Source organism: Apus apus, chromosome 14 (genome assembly GCF_020740795.1).
Source record: "Apus apus isolate bApuApu2 chromosome 14, bApuApu2.pri.cur, whole genome shotgun sequence".
Taxonomy (NCBI): domain Eukaryota; kingdom Metazoa; phylum Chordata; class Aves; order Apodiformes; family Apodidae; genus Apus; species Apus apus.
In genome coordinates, this window is record NC_067295.1 from 2,910,381 (window position 1) to 2,935,215 (window position 24,835).

The 24,835-nt window shown below is 54.7% G+C and overlaps 1 protein-coding gene across 3 annotated transcripts in view; it reads right to left on the reverse strand.

Moving 5' to 3' along the window:
• Window positions 1–21,072, reverse strand: part of RAI1 (retinoic acid induced 1) — a 73,660-nt gene extending 52,588 nt beyond the window's left edge. For 2 of the 3 annotated variants that reach the window (XM_051632075.1, XM_051632071.1), the window contains exon 1: window positions 20,947–21,072. The gene's annotated coding sequence lies outside the window, so the exon portion shown is untranslated. Of the gene's footprint in view, window positions 1–8,320; window positions 8,359–20,946 lie in introns of those variants that run through there. The other variant, XM_051632072.1, reaches the window with a different exon arrangement.
• Between the last annotated feature and the right edge of the window lie 3,763 nt (window positions 21,073–24,835).

Below are 24,835 nucleotides of genomic sequence, written 5' to 3' on the forward strand. Positions count from 1 at the left end.
GTCCCAGGAGCTGCTGTCACCGAGGAGAGCTGCTCGGCATTGCCACATGGATGTCTCTGCCACCTCAGGGCCCTGCTGCTGGATTTAGCCCCCTGAGGGGCCATTCCTAGCAGGAGCTGGAGGACTCTTGGGAGGACTCAGTCTTCATGCCTCTGAGACTCAGCGGGCTGCCCTGGGGAGCGAGAGCAAAAGGCGAGGAGGAACAGAGCCCACGTTGCACTGTGTGGCATAAAAAAAAAAAGAAAAAAAAAACAGAAAAGGAAAAGGAGAGAGATATAAGGGCTTCATTCAAGCACTCTTACTCTCGAGGTCTCACGCACAGCAGCTGGTCTTTAAGACAGTCAGAAGCACGACATGCAAGCACAGAGCAGCTACATTTCTGGGTGCTTTCATTAGTGACACTCAGACAGGGGCATCCACTCAACCCCTGTGCAAAGGAAAAAGGCTGACTCATTCTTCCAGCCATGCTGGAGAGCAGGACATGGAGCTCTGCAGAAGCTGCACGGGTCCTTTCCCACTTCCTAAACGAGATCACCGGATCCAGGCTCGGACACCACACACATCCACACACACACCAGCTCATCTGCAGATGCGCTGGGTCCCTGGATGGAGTATCCACAGCCTTTGCTTCCAAAGGCAGCCTGCTGATGCTCCAGGCAAAAGGGAAACCTTGGAGAGATGCAGTCTCGAGGTTTAAAACATCTGTGGGCCACCAGCCATTAAATAGGCTGCTATGCTGGGTTGCTGCTCTCAGGTCTTACGCCAGGTTCATCCCTGTGCTGGCTGGGAACCGTCCAGCAACGCATTAAGTGATGTGACTATTTCTGTTCTCATCACATGTTTGCTCTCATCCTCTCCAGGGTGTGCGTGGAGGGAAAAAAACACACATTCATTATGAAGTGTCTTATTTTGGTAAGGCTTTTCCTTTCTCTGCCTAACGTGTGCTGTTGGCTGAGGAGAAGGGGGTTTTATTTTCCTAATATCCATGTACTCAGGTACTTCTGGTAGAGGAGGCAAAGTCAAAGAAATGCTAATCAAATATCCAGGAGTGCACAGTGCTGACATCTGCACCTCGCTACTATATGGCCTTTCATTAGCATTACCTAAATGTACGACCATACAAAGAGCAGATTTCCTTAGCAACAAGGGCTGCCTTCATATTTCCTCCCCACTACCCCCTGCCCTTAGAAGAAAAATGACTTCAGCTCTTTTGCAGGGCGGCGCTCGCAGCCCCTCCGCGATGCAGCAGAGCTACACAGCACTGCCAGCCTTTCTATATGCTGCATCTGGGACGTTTTCCTCTCCACGCCGGGATCCACGAGCCATAAAGCAACCTCTTGACTTAGCTCTTCTGCACAGCCACAATAAAACTCCTCTCTTTTCCTAACGGAGCTTATTCAAAGCAGCCCCGTAACGGCAGAGAGGGGGATCCTCTCCTCCAGATGACTTACAGCTCCCCTGGCTGAGGATGTCCAGCACACATCACCACTTCCTCTACTCCCTGCCACCTGGTTGTGGGGTGCCGACTGCCCTTGTCCCCAGACCTAGCCCACCTTGGCCTCGGGCAGGGAGCTGCCAACCCCTCCTCTCCCCAAATCTGGGCCAGAAAAACCGAACACTTCATCCTCTGCGCACTCCCCCAGTGCCACAGCCTGGTGCGCTGGGCTATTTTAGGAGCTCGTCTGGGAGACTGGCACACGCACCGCGCTGCCGGGAACTCCCTGCTTCTGTTTCAAAAAAAAACAACAACCCGGAGGCTGGGAGCCTGCTGGGACTCACCCCTGTGATTCCCAAGGTCTGACCCTCCTCTCGCTGGGACTGGCGCAAGGCTGCTGAGTCAAACGGAATTAGTCCCAATTAGCACGGGTGAAACGGGAGGAGAATCGTGCCCTCCCTGGCATTTCAACCCCTCCGGCTGGAGCCTGTGCCCACTAATCCTTCCCCTCCAGCCATGTCCCTGCTTTTCATCTCCCTGCTCTCAAACCCGTTCATTCCATGTCGCCATTCCACACGGATATTCTCTCCCTTTCCCATTATGATAGGTTCTTTGATTGCACGATCGCATAACTATAATGAGACAAATATTTATTTTGCAGATATGGGTTAATCAGACCGAAGGTATAGAAATATTTCATGCACTAATCAGAGTACCTTCAGCAATCAGTATAGTAAATAACTCAGGTAAATTAACATAGGAGAGGTCCCTTATCAGGTTTTAGTCTAAGATATATGTGCATTAAGGACTAATTTGCCCTCCCCCCTCAGATTTGGGCTGAAGCCCGAGATGAGGTTCAAACCAAGGTTCCCTCCCCTCAGCTTTCTGGGGAGCTGTGCGGGCTTCGCTCCCGGCAGGATCAGACACCGGGATGAATATTCAGCAGAGCGATCACCTCGCCTTTTGTTTTCTGTGCTCTGCACCTTTAAATTTCCAAGGGCTCCGCCGCTTGCAGCTCAGACAGCCTTTTTGCATTCAGTTGGCTGCAAGCTGACACAGAAGACAGGATGGAGCAGGTTGTGTCTCCAGCTCTGAGCCCTTCACGCCCCCCCGGCAGCGTTCGGGGGCCATATTAAGAGTCGTGAGTAATTAGTGAATTCCTCCTGCCCCAGCGCGGCCGTCGGCAGCACCCTGTGACGGGCTGGTGATGGCTGGGCAGCCATACGTGGTGCCAAGAGTGAGGTGCAGAGGTGGCTGTGGGGACACTGGGCTCCAAGTGCAGCTCCAGAGGGGCCAAGAGTGGGACGAGCCAAGGGAGAGCCCAAGAAGCGCTCTTTGATGCAACTGACCTTCCTGGGGTGCTCGCCCTAATTAGTGGTCCCAGGAGACACCTTATGTGTGACTGCAAGAGCTGCCCAGATCCCTTGTCCTCAGTGTCCCTTCCTCCAGTGTCCCCAGACCAGGCGTGGCTGTGCTCCTGCCCCAAAGCGGCTCCTACAACTTCGTTTTTCCAGTTTTGCTCAGAAAAAACAACTCCCTCGGAGGAAACACGGAGGACCTGCAGATTCTGCCCCTGTCCCTGTTGTGTTTTGGGATCCCTGAGAACAAAAAGCACCGGAGGAATGGCAGGCATTATAGTAACGATGGTGACAAATTTAATTAGAGCAGGAAGCTCTGGAGTGGATTTCAAATGGCAACACGGCATTTTGTGTGAAAGCATTGCCTTGCTTCCCCCCCTCCCCGCCTCCACCACGCGGCTCCTTCCAAACCCACCCCACGGGATGCATCCCTCTAATTTTCCCACATGTCGTCCCCTTCATCCCCCTCACCCCAAAGGACCGACACATTCCCGCGGTCTGGAAAATGCAACCGTAGAGCAATTCAATAATACAGCAGCCAGATGTGCAACAGTATATCCAGCGTGTCATTCAAAGGAGCCCTTCAGTGGAGCCGAGACATGCTATCCCGCAATCCTAACCAATACATCCTGGGGCCCTGGAGGAGTTGATGGATGTATACAATTCCCTTCCCTACAGCTGTGGTCCCTTTCAGAGGGGGCATCCAGACTCAACAATAGCCCCGCTGTTGCTTTCAAGACAGAACCTCTTCAGACAAACCCAGGGCTTAATCCTGACCCCCTCTTACGCCTGCCTGGACTCTGCTGAGGTCGGTGGGGTTTTGGAGCCAAGGGCTGGGGGCAGGATCCAGCCTCCTGGAGACATTGCCTGCTGTTTCACCTGGTGCTACAGCCTCCAAGAAACCTTGGTAACTGGTTGGAATATAACCACCTTGGGGAAAAGGCAAGCAGAGAGGAGCAGGTAATAAGATTTCTAACTGGTGCTGGTAGAAAGAAGGAAGTAATATAACAGTTTAATTAATCTATGCCTATTAGCGTTATTAAAGAAAACAGGGAGCTATTGGAGATTTACCTCGGAGAATATCATCAAACGGGGACCTTCTGCAGGGAATTTTATGTCTCTGTGCCCAATTTATAACCAGCACGGAGGTGTGGTGTTAGTGACAGCCAGTGCTGAAATGTCACAGTGCTTAGAAGTCATTAGCTGGGGACACAGGGAGAGAGAAAGAGAGGATGGAGGAGGGGACAAGGGAGAAATGGGGAAGGAAGGAAAAGGAATTAATTTAATTAAAAATATCTTTAGAGCCTGTCTCTTGATTTGTGTGGTTTTGGGGCTTGGCAGAGCTGCTGAGAATGGTGTGGAAGGAAAATCAAGGTTGCTGGGGCTTTTTGAAGCTGATAAAAAAAAATAAGCACACTTTTCATGTTCAGGAAGATAAATCCCCATTTTCTCAGTCTCAAGACAATCCAGTTATTTACTGACAGTTTTACTGTGAAATAAAAAGGGCTTTAAGCTTCTTTCTACTTGATGTCTCCATAGCCTGAATATTATTAGATCCCAGCCTGGTGCAGCTGGAGTTTTGGTTAATAAATTTAACGTCATTAGACAGAAAAGCCTTCTACTGAATGTTGCAATTCTTTTTTTTTTCTTTTTTTCTTTTTTTTTTTTTTTTTTTGCCATTGCAGTCAGACTGTATGTAGGTGGTAAGAATCAAAAGAAAGGAAGTACGCTTGGCAAATAGGGGAGTGCTAAAAAAAGGTTTTGCTCGGGCTCAGGTTCGGCGCGAGGGGGTTTTGCCCGCAGACAAAGCCGGGCTGAGCCCCCCTGGGTGGGCGTACCAACCACCGGTGCTGGTTTCGCAGCATCTCTCTGCAGAATGCTCCTGTTTTCACAGCGATGGGGTGTCCTGGGGTGCTTGGCCCACACCAGGGGATGGCTCACTGCAGGTGGCCATGCCTGCCGGGACAGGGAGGGACAGGGCGCTCCCGTGGGGCAGGAAGCGGCAATGCCGAGACGCTCAGGGGCTGCCTCGGCACCACCACCACAGGGCTGCACTTTTCTGAGAGGAAAAGTCTTCTTTTCCACCCAAAGTTTGCCTTGGGGCCCTGGCAAGACCGAGAGTTGTTGCAGCAAACACGTCTCAGTGTGGGACAAGGTAGGGAACAGCAAGGATGGGGTGGGCGAGGAGCAGGCAGATGGTGGTGGGGGCTCCATCTTCCCCCACGGGGAGCCGGGCAGCTGCGGCCCCTCAGAGCAGGGCTCGCTCCCACGGAGGGAGAACTGCCACCCCAGGGCAGGCAGGGCCCCATCCTCCCCCTCAGGGTAGGCACCATCTTGCCTCTCCCCCTGCCACTTCTCTTCAGCTGCTGCCCTTCTGCTGCCACCCTCACCATGGCCCCGCGCCTTCTCCTGACAGAATATAGGCTGGCTGAGAGGAAGACAGTGAGGAAGATGCCGAGGAAGACACCACAGCACTCTTATTGCCCTGCCACACACCTGTCCTGCTTCTCCCCCAGCTCCTGCCCTGCTACCTTCCCACCACAAGCAGGTGGGTGCCGTGGCCAGACCCTTCCTCCCTGCCAACAAGCCCGAAGCGTGGCAGGACTGGGGAGATGCTTCATTTTGGGAAGCTGGTCCCTGCAGGTTGGCTAAGACATGTCCCACATGGTGGGTTTCTAACCTGTGGACACCAGGGGAGGGCTTTGATGGCTTGAGCGGAGCCGTGGGTCACCTCCCACTCCACCCCATGCAGAAACAACCTCTGTGTCTGAGATAAGCCCTTTTACAAAATCAATAGCGGCGGCTGAAGTGGAGAAGCAGAAGAGGAGTCTCGGAGAGATAGCGAGGGGCCAGGGCTGGCCAGGGCTGGGCAGGAACGGTTGCGGAGCTGGGGGCTGCCGGGACGGGAAGGAAGTGGTTGTTGTGGGAGTAACGTCAGGAAGAGCCTCCACTGGGGCCCAGGCGGGCAGGGAGAGGGGAAGACCAGAGAGTTCACAGGACCAGGATGGGGAGGAAGCGCTCGAGGGAGAGGAGGCCGAGGGGAAGGGTCCGGTGTGGGGACAGGAAGCAGGCTGAGCCCCCGGGCAGCAGCAGGCTGGGAGATGCCGGTCCCGGGAGCTCAACTGACCCCCAAGTGACACTAGACTGGGTTTACTGCCCTGCCCAAATGGGTTTCTGGTGAATAAAAGCGAAACAAATGATCACAAGAAGCGAGGTCGGGTAATTAGCAGCAGACGGCTGGCGATGACAGGCACCTCCGTACCTGCGCACCCTTTCTTAACAGCCTTGGCACCTGGAGGTGCTCCCAAATCTGAACAACCCCAGCCTGGCTGCAGGCACTGGAGCACAGACAGCAGCGCCCTGAGCTGCTTTAGGGAAATCCAGTTGACAGCCAAGGCGATGCATGCAGAGTCATTAATCTAGGTCTGGTGCCAATAGGGATGGCTTTGCATTAGCGCTGGGTCCCTTTGTAGTTCAGACAATCAGTCGTATTCAAACAGCACGAGATAACACTGCAGAAAGCTGAGACCATCACAGCTCATTCCTCCTGTAAGGGGCGGGGGGAGAGGATTTACAGGCAAAATAGCATTGCATTAATGGGACTGCTCAGTATTCTGCACAGACGCTCGCGGATAATGTCTTTGCAAACTAACTGCAATAAATTAATTAAATTAATCTACTATGCCGCGCTTGTCCCCACCCAACATCAAATTCAAGGATGATCGGGGCTTGCCTTATCCTCCATAGCCTACGAAAGAATCTGATCTCACTTGCTCTAGAGTTTCTGAGGCACTGAATTGCAAAGTACCACCTGCCTCACTAAACTAATCACCAGCCTGGTGGTTTAGATCACATCAGTTTTACATGTAATTAAGACTGTCCAGGAGGGCATGCAGCTGCTTACATGGTCGTTCCCTCTTATACAGCAACGTGCCTCCTGCTCAGATAGGTGCAATTAAACAAGCCTGTTCACAGTCATTAAGCATTAATGCACCTCATTAGCATAAGAACTGGAAGAAGCTTTGATGCAGGGAACCCCGCAGGAGAAGGAGATAGAGAGAGATGTACATACAGACAGGAAGGCGAAGGGCTGGGCCACCACCTCCTCCTGGCCCCGACCAACCATTCCAGCTCCATTTCTCCAAAGCAATGAGCCATGCCGTGCCCTCCTCCCCAGAAATGGGACTGGGTTATCTTTCTCTCTCTCTCCCCCTCCCCCCCTTTCTTAATTATGCTGGTGGAAAAAAAAAATAACAAACCACACACACACACAAAAAAAACAACCAACCAAACCCAAACTGTTGGGATATTAACCTAGCGAATCCATTAATAAGCTGAACTCTCTGTGTTGGCTTTGACACAGCACACTAAAGCTTTAAAGAGACAGGGCCCCAGACACTGGAGATAGGGGCAGAGACAACAGAGCTAACAAAGAGCCACTGTTGCCACGGCCGTGGCCATCTCGGGTAGGTCCAGCTGTCTTTGGTGTTCTGTTTTCCAGACACAAAGAGCAGACTGAACCGTTTTGGTCTGAATGGCTTTCATTTGATGGTAGAGAAAATGAGAGGGAAGAAAGAATCTAAGTAAAGTGTCCAGGAGAGGGGAAAAGAAACAAACAACACAACAAAACCCACCACAAAAAAATGCATGGTGTGCTGCAGGTCTTCGGGGAGAAAGGCTGCAGCTCCCTGGAGCACAAAATGGGGCTGTCTCAGGGAGCAAAGGGAAGGCAACGTGGGAGAAGAGGATGCCTCCCAGAGCCAGGAGCTGTGGGGAAGCAAGGATGAACACTCCAGGGGAGCTGGGCTGGATGCTGCCCCTCTCTGACATGCTTGCCCAAGGCTTTGAACAGGTCTCTCAGCACTGTCAGAGCACAGACAATGAACAGCTTGTCTAACTTCGTTTTAATCTTAAGGGAACAACCTGTGTTTGTCCAGCTCCTGGCACCACTGGGTTCAGAGCCTGTCAGGAGGAGGCTCCAGCCTGGACCACTGTGCGTTTGTATGCAGAGCCTCAGCCAGGTTCACTGTCACCACAGCAAGAAATGGGCTTGCATCAGGAACATGAATCAGCTGGAAAAAGTGAAATGGCTTCAAGGAACTGCCATGGTCATATGGTACCACGAGGCTGTTCCAAATCCACACTCCAGCCCAAACCATATCCCAAGGTTCAGCCCCAGGATGGGAGAGGGGCATGCCCATCCCAATCAACCCTTCTGCTGCAGCCTCATGACGTCCAAGTCATGCCCTTGCATCTCTACCAGAGGCCAAAACTGCATCCCATAAGACTGAAAAACAGCTCTGAAATGTCTAGGCCAGATTCCTTTATTATAAAGCACCGCTCTAAAAGACAGAAATGGAAGCTGAGACCAGTTAAATCCATAGACCCACCCACTGGAGGGCCATGCAGGCTCATCTCTACAGCACACTCTCTGGCCCTCTGTCTAGTCCAGTTCACAAGTGATAAAAGCGTCCACAACTTCAGCTCTCATCTGGGAAGAAGAACAAACAACCCAAGTAGATCTTACCACTGGGAAATGGTTTCTAAGGGTCTCCAGAGATATCCTCTTTCCTACGCTCACTCCATTAGTGCTGTGCATGCTCCATTGTCCCAGTCTTTCCCTCCTTAGTGGTTACATCCTACAAATACAAACAGATTTCAAATCCCCTGTAGCTATTTGGCCCACATTGGCAATAATTTTCCCTCCTTGAGCACCTTTTATCTAGAGATCTAGAAGCATCTCCCTGGCATTAACAGTTATCAGCTTCACCACCACGCAACGTAGGGTTCGCACCGTCACGTTTTACAGCTGAGGGGAACTCGGGCACAGCGCAGTTCAAGATCCAGTCCTGCCAAGTGATGCATCCTCTCATGCCCTATCAAATGGCACAGGGATGGCAGCGTTCATCCCCTTGCTGAATTGGGCCCTAAATCATTTGCCAAAAGCGTCAGAGAGAGGAAGAGATCCCAGGTTTGTGCCTGAGTCACCAAACCCTCTGTTTTTCCTTCTGCGCCTACAAAAGGAGATGGAAAGTCTCCCATGGATGGGAATGGGAAGTTCATGCTTTTCGAGTTAGTTGAAATAGCTTTTTTTTTTTCTTTTCCTTTTTTTTTTCGGGGGGGAGGGGTGGGAGGAGGAGGCAAAGAGGCTTTTACTGCAGTCATTTTGATAAAACCACAGAGTTGGGCTTTTACCCAGCAACAGGCTGGGAGAATGACTGATGGAGACCATGACCCCGGTGAACCGCAGCCCTGCTCCCCCAAGTCCCTTCCCATTTGCCTTTTGTGATTACAATTAGTAGCAGGGGCTGGCAAGTGGGAGGTGGGGGGGGAATAAAATAAAATAACACCCCCCCCCCCCTTCTCCCACCCCCTCATTGTCTGCGTGAGGCTGGCTGAGCCTCTGCACACTGCAGTCCTCTGCCCATTGTACTGCTGAGAACACGCGAACAGCCGCTCTCGGGCGATGGGTTTTATTGAACGCAACTTCAATGGCAAATGGAGAGAGAGAAGGGAGGGTGGGGGGGGGAGAAGAAGCCTTGAAAATCCACACCAAAAAAAAAAAAAAAAAAAAAAAGAGGTGGGGAGGGTGTTTTTTAATGCAATCAATGGCTCCTTCCTATAACTCTGCCTGTTGTGAGGAAATTTCTTTCCAGTAGCAGCCAGCAGCAGTCCCAAGGCTGTGACATTGCTGTAACGCTTGGAGCTCAGCTCTCTATCTCTGGCAGCAGCCCCGTCTTTTTTGTCATTATTGGCTGTGATTGCAGGAGGTGCACGCCAGCTCGCCGAGTGCCGAGATATTGCTGCCTTCCCCTCCCTCTGGACAACCTGCCCTCGGAGAGGAGTTTGGGAAGGCGGTGGGGAGGAGATGGGGGTGAAAGAGGGAGCTGGATTCTCTCTGCTTCCCCTGAGTATGCTCCTATCCAAACCCACATGGATAGGTAGAGGTCCCCAAGGCCCTTTCGGAAAGCTCATTAGGAAAGTAGTGACAGATGCATTAGCTATTAAAAAAAAAAAAGGGGGAGGGGGGTGGAAGCTATCATAGAACTTTAAAAAAAAGCAGCAGCAGCCGCCCGACAGTTTTATTGCTGTCAGATCCTTTTTTTCTGGTGGGCACGTTGCAAAGCAGTAGAGGTTTGGGGAAATATCTGACGCATGCACGCTCTTCCCATGCTCTGGGCTGTCAATAATCCAGCCAGGGTACTTCTCACACGCTCAGGAGGGAACTGCCAGCTCTGCCCATTGCCACTGCAGTCTCTCACCCTCCTTATCCACCCCAGCACCTCCTGAAGAGGAGTTTTTGGGACAGGCATGCCTGGCTGCCCACGAGGCTGTGGGAAGAATCCATCTGGATGCCACAGGAGGTCAAAAAAACCTGGGTGTCAGCTGCTGCCATCGCCGACTCCAAGCTGTAGCCTGGGGAGGACAGGTCTTGGCATGAGATGTTCCCTCCTAATCTAGGCAGAGGCCGCTGAGATGGTGATAGAGTCCTGCGTGCTGGGACCTGCTGTCCCCGCAAGGAAGGACGGGTACAGGTCACGTTGTGCAACTGCATTGGCCCTGCAGCCAGGCTCCCAGCCCAGCCTCCTCATCACAAGGTTGCAACCCGCAGCCCTCAGAGCTTGAGGAACAGGTGTACACACAAGCCAGCAGGGTGCACACCATCAGGAGGAGTCACCTCCCTGCACAGAGGGTGAGCAACACATCTGGCAGCAGCTGGCAGCCAACGGGCCCCAGGTAGGGACCGGGAACCAGGTATGGGGCAAGATGGGAAATGGTGCGTACTGGATGAAGACCGGACGCTCTGGATGGTGGCCTGGGCTGGTGAGCTGTGGCAGGCAGAGGATGGGAAGGACAGGGAGGCAGGGTGAAGGTGATGGTGTGGGTTTGGTCCCACCCCACATCCTGTGAACTGAAAAGGCCACCACTGCTCTTACACCTGCCTGGAGAGCAGAGCTCAGGTAATAACAGGAGAACAACAGATGTTGCACCTGCATGACGGCTCCTGAACTGTGCCAGACGAGCTGGAATTCACATCTGAGCCACAACAGCAAAGCTCTTCCCACAGGCAACGGCAGGAAGTGGGGATCAAAACACCACTTCCACAGCCACCACCAGGTCCTGCCTCCACAAACGCCCTGCGTGTTCTCATGGACCATCCTCATCACTACAGAGCACTCCTGCCAGGCTCGAGCAGGCCCCCTGCAAGACCTCTGCATCCCTCCAAAAGAGGCACAGCAAATTCAAAAGCAACCGGGGGGGGGGTATCAAAGACAGCCAGCCACCTCTGCCCCCCGACCTCCCTTCCCACCACCTCCCAACCGCAGTCAGGAGGCAGAAACCTCACCAGAGAAAAACAGCAGCAGCAGCAGCAACCGTCCCCCTCGGTCGAGTTCTAAACGGCTCTCGGATCCCTTCAAACAAATCTAAATGCACCGATCCTATTGTGTGCATAAATCTTTGCACCGGGCCTGCACGCCTCCACACTATTGATAAAGAGAAACGAGTCTTAAATATTTAATGAGCGAATAAACCCGTTAAGAGGATATGATTAACTGCACGCCACAGCTCTGCATTTAAGGTGTCCCTGCTGTACCTTTAGAAGGGTTTTATTTTTAAGGGAAATCGGCGGCAGCAGCTGGTGGAAGCAAGCAGCGGGTGTGCGGGTGCCGCACCAACAGCAACACAGGCACAACGCTCCACTTCGGAGGCATAAATATGCCACGGGAGCCTGTGGTACTAAAGGGGGGGTCGGGTGGGGCCCCACTGACTCCGCCCGATGGCAGGGAGCAGAAAACAGAGCCAAGGAGGTTTTACAAGAGGTGGCAGGAGCCAGGCTGTTGGTTAGAGAAAACATCTGAACTCTGCACCTTTCCACCTCGCCTCGCGGCAGGAGGGGGCTGCTGGGGGGGATCAGGAGACCTTGGAGCTATTTTCAGCTGAACCAGGGAGCTGGAGTGTGACCTTGGGCAAGTCACTTCTGGTCACCCTGTGCCTGGAGTCAAGCTGTGTGTGAGACAACCAGAGTCTGCTGTGGGTGCAGATCAAGGCAGTATGTGGAGCCAGGCTGGGGGCACGTTCCTTCCCTCCACCTCCACGAGCAGCCAGCAGGCTCAGGCCAGGGCTGGAGCACCAAGCAGGACCCAGGTACCAACTCACTGCCACACACCAGCCTGCCCACAGGATGTTTCTCAGGCACACAGAGAGCCATCGATGGAAGATTTTATGAAACCGAGTGCTATAAATGTCCCCTTGCTATGTGACTTTTTATGTTTCTAAATTATTTTTATCATTATTTTTACCAGAGCGAGGCGCTGGTAAAAACAAGCCACCATGAATCATCACTTCAGTTTTTAGATATGTTAAATTTAGCTGTTTTGGTGCCACCTTTTTGTTTATGTTCTCCAAGTGTTTCTTGCCAACAAGTTACCGGCAGGAATTTTTGGCCAGGAAGGAGAGAAAGAAAGAAAAAAATAAGTAAGACAGACTTAATTTTAAGCAACAACTGAAGATACTGTAAGAAAGTGAATTTCAAATTCTTAACTGCAACAGTTCCCTCCCCAAACCTCAAGTCTAAAAATTAAGCCTCTCCAATCGGGAAGCCAAAATCCATCATGTGATATAAGATCCCAATTAAAACAACTCTCATTCTTGGGACTGAGTACTCACAGAAGAGCAAAGACTGCAAATTATTTGCAGAAATTACCTGGAGAACAATTTTGAATAATGAATACGACGGGGGAAATCCAGCCACTTAGAATCCTTAGTGCAGCTACCAAAAATAAAAAAATCACAAGCCGTTTGTGAACAGAAATGCATGGATTGGATCATTTATCACAGTCCTGCCACCACCAGTGGTCACGACATACAAGTGATGCCCCTGTATGGCTGGGAATGCTGCAGGAATCAGCTCTAGCGACTGATGGACAGATGGAAGTCATGCTTGGAAATACACCTAATCGAAGAGGCTGTGCTACCATGGCCAAGTGAGGGACCACACGCCCGTGACCTGGTATAAATCAGGGTGAAATAACTCGGGAAACGGGATGTACGAAGCAACCTTGGGCTGGAGGAAGGGATGCTCTGGGTGAGGCAGCTGAGCAGAGAGCAGCTGGAGAGGAAGAGACCCAGAGCCTTGACACACACTGGGCAAATCCCCAGAGGTGCCAGTGCAGAGTAACATTGAGGATGAGCTTCAGGACTGTGTGATTGCGACTGGCAGAAGGGGTGGGAGATGCCTGCTCCCCTCCTGTGCATGGCGCTGCCAGGCTGGCCAGCAGGGAGAGGAGAGGCTCCAGGTAGGTCTGGATAAAACACGGGTGGATGCTGCTTCACCAAACACTGGCTCTGAAATGAGGAATAACATCTCGCTGGCCAAAGAATGAGAGCATCCAGACATCTGCAGGGTCTGAAGCTGAAAGCCAGGCTTCACCAGATCTCACTGTCTCTCAGCCACCTCTCCTCAAGCCCTGGGCTCAGCCAAACTCTGGCTTCACCACGAGATCTGCTCCCATGGCCACCTTTGACTCTCAGAGTGTACAGGACCAGAGAAGCAGGGGTCTGCTAATACCTGAAAGGTCTTTCTTGCCTGGGAGCCAAACTCCATGTCTTCCTTAGATTTACTTTACCACAGCATTAACTTTGCATTGCATCTACCAGCACTGAACATGGGGGACAAAACCTCACTGGGCTTCTCTTCTACCAGTGGGGTTCAGCTGAGAGGGAGCAGCTGAAGGGAGAAGGCAGGGAGAGTTTGGGGGGCAAGAGCAAGTAAAGAAGGAGAGAGATTTCTGGACGACCTTGGGAGCACACAGCAGGGCACGGAAGAGCTGGGAGAAGGCACCAGGGCAGGTGGCTGCAGAGGATGCAGTACAATCACCACACTGCTGAGATGGAAGAGAACCACTGCCCCTGAGCACCACCAATACCAGGGTCCTCAACACCTTCAATACTTCAGTAACACTGTTTTTTCCCCTCTCTGGTGCACAGACTTTCTGCAATCCATGCATCCCAGCAAAGACCCCTTTGTCCCAGGTGGGATCACTGCATGCTGGATCCCTGAAGGGTGCTGCCACCCAGTTGAATACAGGCAAAAACTGCTCCTTGCTCTTCCCTGCAGAGCATGGAACTGCCCCCACGCCGGGCGAAGTCTGCAAGCAGCGCTCGGGCGGGGAGACACTGGGCCTCTTCCTGCCCGAACACTGTCTGCAAGGCAGTGCAGCAACGGTCTGGTAGAGATGGAGGTTTTTTACATCCCAGCCTGGTCAGCTGACATTTATCAGGGTAACAAAAGGTTACAGCCCGATCACAAGACAGGCTGACAAGGCATCTTCCCCTTCTGGGGAGGAAAGTCAAGCGCCAAAGTTGTGAAAGGAGTCCAATCACCTTTCGTATCTTCTTCTGCCTGCAGTTTGACATGTGGGGAGCTGGTTCCTCTCAGCTGCCTTTGAAATGAAAGAGGAAAGGAAAATGCAGCAAATGCTGCATTTTAGGTGCAGGAATTAAAAAAAATTCAAGCAAATTCTTCCAATGTTTCAAGTCAAATATTCCCCAAAGCTTCTGTTGTGGTACTCTAAGAAAGCAGAGGCTGGATCTCTTGAATTCATTGAATCCAGGATGTTTCTATCAATTCATATCAGCACTTCAACAAGCCTGGCTGCGTATGCACAGGAAAGCCTGGCTGTTATACACCCAGACTGAGGCATCAAGAGAACCACTCAGGAACTGATAGTCATTATTTGTTATTAATTCACCTGGAATCTGTGGTTTCTTACATGTTATTTTGCTACTTGGCTGTCAAGTGAAACAGCTCCTTAAAAACAACAATAGGAAAAAGCGAATCATCCACCAATGATCATCTTTCCAGTGGACTCCAGCAGGTCACCAGCAACCTGGATCAAAAGCAATTCCAACTGTCCTGGTGGATGCAGGGTTTTCTTCTGGTGCCCCCTTCTTTACCATGGGTTCCCTCTGTGCTGTGGCAGCACTAACCAGCCCCCACAGAGATCACCCTGCTCCAGCCTCCTGCTTTTCCAGGTTCAGGCAGATGCTGGGTGTTGCATTTGGCTGTTTTTGGAGCGTGGGTGTTTGCTTCACGTGTCCCTGTAGAGCAGTCTCCCCTAGAAAAGGCTGTTCCAGGCAGGAAACTGCTGCTGCTCCTGGTCAGGGAATTGCACCAGGAAAATCAGTTGCTCTTTCTTTTAGCAAAGCTTCCGAGCATGGAGTTTGTTCAGAGGAGATGGGAGAACTGCTCAGATCCCACAGGCTCTGCTCCTGCCTGTCTGATGGATTCCCCCCAGCACCAGTTTGGCTAGTACAGTGGTTGCTGTAATGATTTGTTGAGGAATACCAATTTGTTGGGATAGCAACTTGCTGGGATAATGACTTAGGGTGCACAGGGCACTTGAATGACCCAGCTCTCTTCCAGCACTTGCCTGTTATCTTGCTGACTTTGCAGATGGGGAAACTGAGGCACTGAGCTGACTCTGGAGATGGCCAAGGCTCCTGCAGCATCTCCAGCTGCAGCACTGGGGTGTTCCAACAATGCTGCCCACCTGCTGCAATATCAGCATATGGCCCTCAAGGTGGCTGAACTTCCCCATGGTCCCCTGACAAGGGATCTCCTGTGTACCCTCTATCCCCAACTCAGCCACCACAAGCCACCAGTCTTGGTCCGTTCTCTCTCCAGCACCAGTTTGTCTCTGACACTCGATGGGTGGCTCTCCCAGCCCCACTGATGCTCATGGTACCACCTTTCCCCCCATACAGCCCCAGGAGAGCATCCCAGCAGGGCTTGTGCTTCTCCACCATGGCTGGTGACAGCAGGGCGGACAATGACATTTGCTGCAGGAGCCTGACATTGAACCCAGCCAGTCAGAACGGCGGGTGTTTTGCTGGCAAGGGTAACAGCTCCTCTCCGACACCATCAGCAAGGGGACAGGAGAGGGAGGGGAAAGGAAAAAAAGCCGAAGCAGCAGCCAGACAGCTGCCTCCTCCTCCTCCTCCTTTTGTGCAGAAATGTGTTTTTGTTTGTCAGTCAAACAGATTGTTTTCTCCTTCTTTGCAGGCCAATTGTTTCTGCTCCTGCAAGATAAGGGATTGAAAAGGGCTGTATTTTTATGGCACTGAATCTAGGCCCTCTGAATTGGAGGGGAGACATCAAGTGGGAGGAGATTCCTGCTCAAACCAACACTCCTCTCCCCAGTTCCACTCTCCAATCCTATTTCCACCCCCATTTTCCTCTTTTTTCCTTCCTTCTCCTGGAGCTGCTTCTCAGCCCTCTCACTATTTAATCTCTGTCTCTCTGGTGGACTCGGGAGGTTTACGCAGCTTCGTCCTCTTTGCACCATCTGCTGAAAAGAATCCAGCTGTCCCCTGGCTGCTCCATCCAGTGGCTCCTCCTGCCATCCTCCCTCCAAAAAAGGGGAGAGCAGAGCTGGTGCCACCACATGGATTTGTCCAGATGAACAAAATCCAAGAGGGGGTTTTCCTTTCCTGTGAAGGTTTTGCCCAGAAAGCACCTTAGAGAGCCAGACCCCAGCATGGGACAGGAGTTAAGCAGAAAGAAGGGAGGAAGATGGTAAACATGAGCAAGCCCAGGCGAGGATACAACAGCAGGTTTCTCTGCCAGCTTCCAGAGTGGTTTCAATAAGCCTGTGTCCAGCTTTCTTCCTTTCTTTTGTTGGACTCCCCCAAATCCACAGTCCAGGTCGGATGCCACCACTGATGGTGATGGTGGACAGCAGAAACACCAGAGTGGTGGCCACTGAACAGTCATCAGCATTCACACCATCAGAGCAGGTGCCCAAGCCAAGGGACCTGGTGAAGGGACCAGGGACCCTCCAGGGACCACCAGGGCTGGAAGCAACCCCGGCCCTGCCAGTGGTGGGGATGAGTGTGTCCCAAGCATTAATCCTTTTGCTCCCATACACTCCTCACATGGGTGCTGAGGACCAGAGGGAGGTTTTGCCTCCCTTCCTTGGGGGAGGAGAGCCTAAAAGGGGACAGCATGGTTCATATCCAACTCATAAGCCTCTCCAGAGCTCAGGCTTGAGGACTGAGATTCACTCAATTAATTTTGCTTTGGCAAAAAGTCCATTTTTATTGCTATTTCATGCCTTCAGTATAGATTTTCCCTGCTCGTCTCAAAGGGATAATAAAACCCGACTCGTTCTTTTTATAAAAGTCTCACACTCCCTCTCTCACCAGGCTCTGTGTTCCCCAGCTAGAGATGTAAATTTAAAGGGGAAATGCTGTCATTTAAAACAAAACAAAACCAAAAAAAGCAACTCGGAAAGCCCATCTTTGAGCATATTCCAGCTCTCAAAACAAGGCTGTGCAAACAAAGCAAAAAACCCAGCAGCCGCCTTCCCGCAGCAAAGCGGCCGCCCCGCAGCGATGCCCACCTTCCCACCGGGGTCAGGGGGTGACCCCCAGCCCTAGGAAGCCACTCTCCATCTTGCATAGCTGGTGGTGGCCCTTGGCTTGCTGGGACATGTAGTTTTTGGCAGATGGGTGCTGGTGAGTGCAGGTGGCAACGGCTGCTTGGCGCTGGCTCTTTGTGCTTGGCCATGACACCGGCTCCCCAGCGCCTGCACCTGCCTCCCTCCTCCTCCTTCTCCTCCTCCTCCACACCAGGCCCGGGGTAAAAGCTTTACTGCTGCCAGCACTGAGCAGCTGTATGTGCCCTCCTGGGGGAAATCCCAAATCCATGCAATGATAAGAAGGTGGAATTTGATCATATTCCAAGTGGGTGGTGGGACAAGACATCAGGAGGATGATGCGTGGGTCTGCTTCCTCCATCCCAGTTGGGATGCATCCGTTCCCATCTTCAGAAGGGATGTTAAGTGTGGAGCATCCCTCCAAGAAGTAAAGGAGGGAAAAGGAAACTGCCTTTCCTTTGCCTCGTGCCCCGCTGCAGGGGATAGGATGGGAGCGGAAGCCAAGCATTGCTGGAAGTCTGTAATTAGTGAGTGGCAGCAATCGCCTGGGGACAGGGTGGGGTCCCCAGCACCCGTGGTTTTTAAGAGCAGGTTAGACCCAGGTACCCTCAAGACAGTTTCCTCCTGCCCAAGCCACGTGTCTGATTTGGTGACGTGCATCAATCTGCTGTCACCGAGACTCTCCCTGCCTCAACAGAAATGAGGAGCGAATCCAAAGCAGAGCAGAGCCGGCCAGGCAAGAGAAGACCTGCACGTGGCTGTGTGGTGCCAGCCAGAGCTCAGCCCCCGCTGGGACCCACCTGGCTGGGAACAGGCCAAGGGGTGACAGCCGAGTGCTTCACCTGCAAATATGTTTCCTTCTCCCCATCCTTTTCCCTTTGCCTGCGCCCCACTGCGACGCTGCCTGCACAGCCCTGCTGCTGGGAACTCAAACCCTGCCTGCATCTGGCAGGGCAGGCAGCGCCCAGGGCGAGAGCAAACCCACAGCTGGTTCTGTTCCTGCAGGTGTGCCTCCAACCCACAAAAGTTTTAGAGCAACTCATGCTGGGATGGGCAGGAGAGGAAAGACAAGGGTGTGAAAACCCACAGTAACATCCTGCTCCCTGGCTCACCGATGCCCCCATCACCTCTGGGCTGAGCTCGCTGTGCCCCCTGTGAGGATCCATCAGTTAAACCAAAGTTGTGCTGTTTCATCTGATGGCAGAACCAACTGTCCCTCCCCAGCATGTGCTGCCAAGCCTGAGGGATGCTACAGAAAAGAATTCCACAGCTCCCTCATTCCAGAGGAAACCAGTTGAGGTCCCTAGATTTTCCCGCAGAGCCCTCACAAGACCCAACCCTCCAGGTTGGAAAATCCTTAGTGAGCTGTGACAACCTCTGCAGCTCAGGCAGAGGCGAGAGATGATTAAGACTGGCTGTAATCTCACAGGACTCTGACGTCTGAGAGGCCCTATGCAAGACAGAGAAACACCCTGGGCTGCTCCTTGCAATCCATGACTCCCCTCACCTCAGCACAGGGCTGAAGGGAGACCAGGGACTGAGCGAGGCCAGGAACCAGGTCACTGCTGCTGGTTTCCAGGCAGCAAAGGTTTGGAAGAGCAGAAGATCATTTAGCAGAGCGACAGAGAAGGTTCAGAGCAGAGCCTTCAAATTACACGCTACAGAGCACTTTTCCTGCCTAAAAGGTCTCTGAAATGACGGTGGCAGCTCTGAAATGAAGCACTCTGTGTGCAATTGTTCCCTGGGGCTTGCAGAGGAGACAGCCAGGAGAGGTGGGTCTGCGGTCCCCGGCACGGGCAGCTCCTCCTCAGATGAGGATTCATGCTTTTTCTGGGCTCCACAGCACAGCCGTGCTGCTTTCCTAAATCTCCCCAGCAGCTTCTACCAGTCGTGGTATTTTTTTTTAATTTTATTTTTTTAATTTCTCACTTCCTGCCTTGAACCTCACACACAGCTCCCAGCCTCGGGCTGCAGAGCTGCTGCTCAGGGTGCGGGTGCCCCCAGCTTCATCTCTGAGCCTTGTGCACAGACCCAAGCTGAACCTCCCACCATCATCACTCTCTCCATGCCTCAAGGCACACACCTCGATCCCGCTGGGAACTGGGAGAGAAGGGCACTCAGGGGGAACGTGTCCTTTTTTCCATCTCACTTGGCTCCTTCCCATCCTTCTCCACTCCATCCCCCAGCAGCTCGAGGTCCATTTTCATCAGCCAGTGACAGACACCAGGAGACACAATCAGAGCACCAGCTGGGCACCTGATGGCGCAGCACCGGGGCCCCATGCCCACCCCACCTCTGCCTTGCTCCCCCTGGGTCCCCCCACCCTCTCCCACCAACGCATGGGTGACAGCACCCACATCCACGGAGCCACCACAGTGCTGCTGGCCCACCTGGGGGACACAAGCTGCCACCCCAGGGAAGGTAGCTACACCGTCCCACCAGCCATGGGGTATGAGTGCTCTGCAAAGTCCTGGCACCCAGCAGAAAACCGTTCCTGGAACCTCCAGGAGGCTCCGGAGATGCCCAAGAGCTGGGGCAGCTGGAGCTGACCTGGGGGAGCCATCTGAAGGTGCTGGCACCACCAGAGATCCTGCCCTACGGCCCCACACATGTCCCTTGGGAGGCCTCTCCCACGCAACCACCCCACAGATGGTTTTTGCTCCTCCAAAACAACCCTTTGGGAGGTCACCTGAGGGCACCGCTCACAGCCAAGGGGAGAACAGGCAGGAACCGGCGGCCACGAGAGCATTTGCAAAGCCAAAATCGCACACATCCAAGGGGCAGCATCGCGCTCGGGCAAAGGCGGCGGGGAACGAAGGCGCACCCCAGCTCTGACGTCAACAAATACCTCCGGCAGGGCTGTGACGTCAGCGGGACGCTGGGCCACTGGCCGGACAGCCCCGGGATGCCCCCCCCCCCAACCCTGCGCCGGGGGGAGCGGCCGGTCAGCACCCCCCGGGGGTGCAAACAAACAGCAAGCGCGCTCAGGCTGCTGTTCCGGCTGCACATTGCCAGGGGGCGGTGGGAAGGGGACACGGACACACACACACACACATCGGGATTTAGCTGGAATTTAGCAGCTTAAAAGCAGCTGCAGCTGAAGGGCTGGGGAGGGCTTCCAGCCCGCCGTCCTCCGGGGGGGGGGGTTGAGATGCACCAAGTCCCCCCCAGCCCCGCGGCCACCCCTGGGGCCGGGGAGCCCCCGGCTGCCCCCCGTGACGTCACCGAGCGGGGGCCAGGCTCGCGCTCGGGGTGGTCGGGACGATTGGGGAGGGGGGGGGGGGGGGTTTCGAGGCGGGGGGGGCCGGTTCGGGCTGCGGCTGGAAATGGGAGCGCGGTGGGAGCGCGGCTGGAATGCAGCGGGAAGGGAGAGGAGGGGAAGATGCCGGCAGCGGGGACGCGGTGCCACCGCCGCTCCAGCGGCAGCCGGAACGCAGCGGGCCCGGCGGGAGCTGCGGCTGCTCCCGGCGTTGCGACGCGAAGCTTGCGGGGCGGTAAGTTGGGGGGGGGGCCCTGCCTGCTGTCCCTCCTCCCGCGCACACCGGCAGGGCACTGGGGCTACGGCCCCCGCCCCGCCCGCCCCTCTCCCCCTACACCCGAAAACGGCTGTCACAACCCACCCCCCCCCCCCCTCCCCGGGGCCCGCCCGGGTGGCGGAGCAAAGCCCGGGGCCCGCCCGGATCCCCGGAGCCGCAGCCGGAGCCTTCCTTACCTGCCGGGCCGTGGCCCCGCTGGGTCTCAGCGGCGGCGCTGGGCGGGGGCGGCCCCGGCGGCCATCCCCGGGCGGCCCCGCCGCTCTCGGCCGCGCCGTGCGAGCCGCCTCGGCGGTGTCAGCGGGCGGGAGCCCCGCGCGGCGCCGGGAGGGAGCGGGGAGGGGGGGCGGGGGGGGGTGGGGAGGGAAGCCGGGGGCATGACCGAGCGCCGCCGGGAGTGCACGCGCCACCGCCGCCCTGCCCGCGACGGCAGCGACACCTACCGGGCAGCGCCGGGCACCGGCAGCGCGCGCCGCCGGGAGCGGCGGGCAGGGCGGCGGGGTTGGGGGGGGGGGGCGGGGAGCGGTGAGGGGGCAACGGGCGCTGAGCGTGGCGCACCGGGCACCGGGGGAGCCAGTGCAGGAGCCGGGCACGGCACCCGGGGCACCGGGCAGCTGTTAGTAGCGGGCACCGGGCATCGCGCGGCAGCTGCTGCGTAGCGGGCACAAGGCGATGGGCACCGGCTCTGGGTGCAGGTGCCCCCCGCGCGGGGCAGCACCCGCCGGGTGCCGGTGATGGGCACCGGGGGCTGCAGGGCGGGACGAGGTCTCGGCGCCGTGCGGCGGGGACCGCGCACCGGGTCGTGGGACAGGGATTAGACCTGGATTTGGATGCGGGGCTGTGTCATCTGAGTCTGCTCTGGGTTTGGATCCCCATTTTGGATCAGGCTCGGACCACATGTGGGGGCTGTGCTTGGATTTGGAGCGGGATTTGGCTCGGGATTTGGATCAAGGACTTGGATCCGCATCTGCATGGGGAGCTGGATTCAGATCCTCATCTGGATCCACATTTAAATCTAGAACACGCATCCTTTGCAAGCGATGGAGGTGACATGTCCGAGCATCCCACGGTACCCCCAAGGGGTGCCCAGTGCACCGACACGGCACGGGGTGTCCATCCCCCCCTAGGGGTGCTCCCCCTCAAGGGTGCTCCCCGTTTACCTTGTCCCAGGCAGCTTGGGGAGCCCCGGGGGGACTCTGGGGTCTGCAGCAGTCCTGGCCACCGAGCCGAGGGGAGGGACAAAATGGCAGCGGTCCTGCTGGCCCTGGCTGTGGCTCAGCGGTGCGTCGGGGGCTGAACGTGCTCCAAGGAGGAGCTGAGGTCAGGGAGGGGGACGAGTGCAGGAAACATATTAAGCGAGGAAAATTGGCTGCAGCCAGCGCTGCTGCCTGACGCTTGCTTGGGATTTTCCTGGCCGTCAGTTATCTGCTACGAACTCTGGCTGTGCAGCCGTGGCAGCTGGTGAAGCCCTTCTTGGCATCTCAGATGTGCCACCAGCACCCGCTCTGCACCAGGAGAGGTGGCACTCGGGACCCCTCCTTGCTTGTGACACGCAGCTTTGGCCACGGCGACGTGTGGAGGTATTTTGAAACGGGAAGATTCTGGGCTCTCGCAGCCTGGCTGCTCGTTTATAATCCTGTTTTCCCATTAAAATAAAAGCCTCTCTCTTCTCCCCGAACGTGAGAGCCAAAGCGAAGCTCGGAGGAAGTGCCCTGTTTGCAGAACACGCTGTGAAACGCACAAAGGAAACGAAGCGAAAACAGCGTTTTGCACGTTTTTAGCCTCATTTTTAGCTGGGACTTGGAACCTCAGAAGGGAAATCTTCCAGCAGGATGTGCACAGCAGGGAAGGACGGGGCGCGGGGCGGGGGGGAATCGCATCAAAATGCTGGTGTCCCTTTGGAGCAGAGCCACCTGCCTGCCGAGGGACAGCGACCTCCGCGGGGCCCTGCCGTGTCCCTGTGGGGTGTCAGGTCCCTTGGGGGTCCCGGGGGTGCTGGCTGGAGCAGCGTGTCCCCCGCAGGGGTGGCCCAGGCAGGGATGGCGGCCGATGGCAGGAAATACCTGCTGCTCCTCCGCTTTCCCGGCCAAAGCGAACGCGAGGGAGAGAGTTGGGAGCGCGGCTGCGGCCGCCGGCAGGAGGAGCCTCCGGGGGGACACTCGGGCCATTGTTCCTTCAGCGCGTGGGGCGGAAATTTGGATGGAGCCGTTGTGTGCCACCCTCCCGGCACTGCCGGGAGCTCGTCCCTGGGCTGTGAGTGGGACCCAGGAGCTGCCAAAGTGGATCAGGCTGGGAATTCATCAAACCCAACATCTGGTGACAGCAGTGGGACAGCCCCCTGTTGGACAGCCTGCTTGAGGGGGCTTTGCTGCTCCTCAAGGCTGGAGCATAGCATGTGCACCAAGACTTTTAGCGTTTCCAGAGCTCTTAGTGGTATTTGCCGTGGTCCTGCTCCAGCTCCCGCCCTGCAGCAGCCTCCCAGTCACCTGGAAAGACATTTGATATGCTCCGGTTTTGACCCGTGCTTTGCCACTTCTTTAAGCTCTCCCTGCTGCTTTCCTTTCACTTCTCCAACGCCTTTTACCACCAGCGCTCCCCCAGGTCTTAAAAAAGGAAGAAAAAGACTTGCAGAAAGTGCCCAGCCTTGCAAATCCCTCATTACCCTCTGCATGTCCTAGCAAAGGGGCTTCTCTTTGAGCAGCAGGGAGGAGCTGCAGGCTCTCGCCAAAGCGGCTCGTAACTCTGATCCTCACCCCTGCACCAGGAGCAGGGAGGGATTTGTCTCCAGCTCAGAAGAGGATATTTTTTTTGGGTGAGTGGGGGGGGAAGCTGCAAGAGGGAGGAGGGAAGAGAATGTGCTGCTCTCTTTCCTGGCCTGTGTGCTTTGCTCTTTCTCGGGAACTGGCCAGATTGTTTCCATTAGGAGAAGCTGAGGATCCAAGTATTTGTCAATGGCCAGGAGAATATTTGCTGCTGGTGGCTGCTGTTCCTGAGATTCATGTTTGAGTGAGGTGCTTGGCGTGTAACCATCCTTTTATGGCAGAATTAAGGAAAAAGGCTGGGTGGATTTGCATTTGAAGTTGATGGATACGTGGCATTAGTGCACACGGAGATAATTTTGTATTTTGAGATCGCTGAGCAAGGAATAATTTTTGTTTTGGGTCAAGAGAAGGGCATTTTGTTGTGGTGAAATATGCAGGGTTTCTGATCTGTGTCACAGGTGGCGCGTTTCTCTGCTGGGTGAGGTGATGGCAGGGCTGCATTTGCCAGTCCTGCCCTTGCTTTTAAGTGCTTTGGGTCTGTGCCTGATGCAAAGAGCAATCCCCCTGCTGTCACTTAACGCCAGGACATGGTTCCAACTTCCTCAGCTTTGGAGTTTCCCATTATTAAAAAAAAAAAAAAAAAAAAAAAAAAAGAAGAAGAAGCCAACCCACACACAGAAGAAACCTCTGTTTTCTTTATTTCTGTGCAGGCAGAAGGCTGTGCTGCTGAGAAACATCAATTAAATCGAGCGGTGCAGCTCAATCATTACAGGGAAGGTGCAGGCAGGGTATTGCCAAGCCTGCAGAGCCTTTCAAACCCACCTCTGGCAACCTGGACTGAAGCCATTGCAGCCCCTCGGCCCTCCCAGCTGCTCAGGGCTGGTCCCTGTCCTTGTGCCAGACTTTTGGCTCCTTTGCATTGCTCGAGTTCTCCAGGTTGCTGCCTGCTGAATGTGGTCAGGCTTTCGGGAAGCTGGAGCCTGGGATCTGCCCACTTCACCAGGCAACTCTTCCTTTTGCAGTAAGGACACAGGGACACAGTGGAGAAGGAGAGGGGCTCCCTGAGTCATGAGGGCCCAGGAGCTGAGGGCTCCTTTGCTAAATGCATCAGCACAGGGTATCACCTTGGGACATGACAGGTCATCCATCATCCCTCTATCCTTCCATCCATGCATCTCCCAGAGGAGGCTCCAGGAAGGTGGCTTCCAGCTGGAGCACATGAGCTGTTTCAGCAGGAGCAGGCAGGAGAAAGCACCAGGAAGCATTGCTGAGAAGGAACGACATTAATGAGGCAGGCAGTGGGACC